Here is a 3,509-nt window from a genome sequence, read left to right as displayed (position 1 = left end):
CACTAGAGCATTCTTTGCTGCAACTCAGGGAAAGACTCTCAGTTTCTCTACTTGGGCTACATGTCACTGCTGCCTAAACACAGACCACTAGGCTTTGTTTGTCCTCAGTCCTATGCCCACTCCTCCAAGTAGCAGAAGAAAGAGGATGGGAATGTTTGCCGAACAGACAACACTCAAAAAGTACTCTAGCAGGCATAAGACCGAAGCAGGAGGCGATGTGCTCCTTTTTTCTGTTATCACCAGAGCCCGTCAACATAGTTGGTGTCTACTCTTCCTTCCATGACTGATGGGTATAAGCCAATCCTCTCCTTGACAGTGATTGGTTTAGGCACAAGCATGTGATGTGATCCTGGCAAATATGATGGAAGGAGGCTAGAAGTCTTCTCAGTCCTTAAGAAGGCTAATCTCTTTTGCTGGCCACTATCCAGTCTGTAAGGGATGCCTGGAACTGTTGGACCCAGCCTACAGCTGTTAGGACCTCTCTTTCCCAGAGAGGGAAGCTGCGATGGGCTGAAGAGTGATGCCTTCCCCAAGACATGCCTATCCCACAATCCCAGGAACCCACGAATGTGACCTTATTTGGAAAGGGGATCTTTTCAGATCTCATTAAGTTAAGGATCTTGAGATGACATTACTCTGGTTTATCCAAGTGGGCCCTACATCTAATGACAAATGTCTTTTTAAACGAAAGAGAGGGATTTTAGACAGATAGAAGAGAAGACACAGATAAGAGGAGGAGGCAATGTGACTGCAGAGACAGAGATTGATGTGATGAGGCCACAAGTCAAGGAGTGCTGGCAGTCACCAACAGCTGGAAGAGGCAGAGAACAAATCCTACCGATTCCAGAGCCTCCAGAGGGAGCATGGCCTTGCCAACACCTTGATTCCAGACTTCTGTCCTCCTAGAATGATGAGAGAACATATTGCTGTTGTTTTTCACCCACGAAGTTTGCTGTAAGTTATACAGCAGCCACAGGAAACTAATACAGTAGCTCTACAGACAGGACCATATGCCAGGAGCTGTAAGGATCCCAGACAACCTGGACCAATGCAGCAGGGAGGGAATGAGGGAATCAATTCCCAGCTTCCCCTTTCTTCGTTCTCTCTGACTTCCAGATAGCACCTCCCACTGGCCAAATCCAAATGAAAACTGTAAGGCAAGGGACATCTTTTGATAGGGTCCCTAGGGGTTGGCCTCCTGAGACTCAGCAGGACGGAGAAGGTTGGACTTGGAGGGGCAGGTAGAGCTCCAGCACGTGCCCCATTGCAGGCAAAGCACGACTGAACTGTAAGCATTGATCAGCCATGGAAGGATGAGGTGCAAACATTTCCATGAGATCTTTGTGGCAGGAATTAGTGCTTTGTGTAGTCGAGAGGAAAAAAAGATGTCTGGAAAAGCTGGTGGAAGAAGTAGAAATTTAGGTAATGTTTGAGTGGTAGGAGAAAGACGGTTGGATGATCCAGGGATGGGAAAGGGATTCCTTGTATATATCTACATCTATATCATCTAGATCTATGTATCTATAGCTATATATCTGTGCTTGGAGGATAGCTAGATATCATGGTGGGATAAGAGTATAAAATAACAGCATGTGCTTATGATGGGGAAATCAGGTGGGAAGAGAGAGGAACTGAGGAACACTAATCTAATGTGGAACTTTGACATTTTTTTTCAGATGTCTGGCATTGTGGCAATCAACAATAGGGTCACTGCTACCCCATGTAGAGCCCTAACCATCCCTTCTACTGACAGGTGAGGACAGCCCCATAAGATCTAACCTCAGCGTCTAGGAGTACCGCTTCCCAGGAAGGTGGTGAATGAGAGTTGGGGTCAGTCTTATGTTCTCTGGGTAAGAAGACACAGGGCTCAGAGGATAGAATTTGGGCTGGATGAATTAGAGGGACCTGTGGTCATCATCCCAGAAGCAAGTTGCTAGGCAGGGTCTGGAGGTGTTGGACTCAAACCCATCATAGCCACTGCCCTATGTGGTCCTAGGCAAAGTGTTTTGTTTCCCTGTGTCTCCCAGGAAAGTGGCCACAATGAGATACTTTCTATCTATCTTGAAAATACGTTGTTTGATAAAACGAAATAATGGTAAATAAACTGAGGGAAATAAACGATAATCACTAATTTATCAAACTATCAAAAATGATCTAATTACAAAGGAGGGAAGAGAAAAAAAAGGCCAGGGAGCTGGAAGGTACAGAAACAATGTCAGTGTGGACTAAGGAGAGACAAAAGCATACAGATTTATTAGAAGAAGAGATAACCTTGCCCCCTTTTTCACTTCTGCTCAGGAAATTTTGCTTCTCTTTGCCTGATAATCCAAGAGGGAGGACCAGCATCTCCATGGCATCTCACTCTGATTTGTGAAGATTTGGCCAGAGAAATTGTTCTCAAGAGGGTGAATTACATGACAGCTTCTATTTTCTGGCACCTTGCTATCCACTTTGTAAGGCATGAGTAACAACAACAACAACAACAACAAGCAAACCAAATTACCAAAGCACATAACAAATTTGTTCAGTCAGTTACAAAACACACCTCAGCCAGAGAGGTGGGCATCTGACTCCTGGAGGGGTCCTTCAGCCTGTGGAGTATTCTTCTGTGTGCCAGGTTTCACAGTAAGCAGAGGCTGCCTCTGAAATGACCAGAGAACCAGTGGGTTGTAGTAGTTTGCATATGGGGAGAAAGGGAGAGAGAAAGAGAAAGTGTGTGTGTGTGTGTGTGTGTGTGTGTGTGTGTGTGTGTGTGTGTTTGGCTAAATGTCATCTGTGCGTCTGCATGCAATACTGTGCCAATGAAGCTGGACATGCTTCTATGTGTGAGATGGGGTCTGGCCTTGGCAGCGAGGGGGTGTACGTGTGGGTGTGAGTGATAGCGGATTCAGAGTCCCGGCCCAGGGCCCCTGGGGACTGTCACCTGCAGGACTCATCATAGAGGAGACCAGGTGCTTGGAGTCTCCCCAAAGCAATACAGAGTGCATGGTCATGAGTTTGAAAAATATTCCTGTGAGAGATATAAATAAAGACTCTAAGCCCAAAGCCAGAGTTTTAGAAAGCCAGCCTTACACACAGGATAATTTATAGCTGCTGCTGTCTCTTCCCATGCATGACTCAGCTCTCCTAGCCAAAATAGGCCTAGCCTGCTCCAGTAACCTTTGCTGAAAGGGAAGAGCTGAAGCAAACTCCAAGAAGCCCAATGATCCAACCACCCAGCTCCCAGACTAGCTCCTGCTGAGCTCCTTTCCTCTGTTCCCTTTGGGCAAACTCCAGTGATGACATGGATGAACAGATCCTGGAACCTGAGAAACTGGTGACTTAGGTATTCCCAGCTGACTGGTCCTTGGAAGTCTATTAAACTGGCTCCCTTATACCTTCAGGATCTTGGTGGATTCTGCTACCCGCACAATGGGCATTGGCTCAAACACCCTTCCCACCACTCCCCAGCCTGCCTTCCAGCTATTGGGAGGCAGCAAAATCAGAACAAAGACCTGCTTGAAGCTAGA

At 46.6% G+C, this 3,509-nt stretch overlaps 1 long non-coding RNA gene across 1 annotated transcript; it reads left to right on the top strand.

Annotated features, from left to right (window-relative positions):
- Positions 1 to 467: 467 nt before the first annotated feature.
- LOC116551814 lies at positions 468 to 2,457 on the top strand. Its single transcript, XR_004269076.1, has 3 exons — positions 468 to 954; positions 1,677 to 1,753; positions 2,299 to 2,457. It is a non-coding gene; the product is annotated as an uncharacterized LOC116551814 (long non-coding RNA).
- Positions 2,458 to 3,509: the final 1,052 nt, after the last annotated feature.

Source organism: Sapajus apella, unplaced genomic scaffold, assembly GCF_009761245.1.
Source record: "Sapajus apella isolate SASKATOON/1434 unplaced genomic scaffold, GSC_monkey_1.0 scaffold10, whole genome shotgun sequence".
NCBI lineage: Eukaryota > Metazoa > Chordata > Mammalia > Primates > Cebidae > Sapajus > Sapajus apella.
This window is presented reverse-complemented; position numbering and strand designations above follow the sequence as displayed.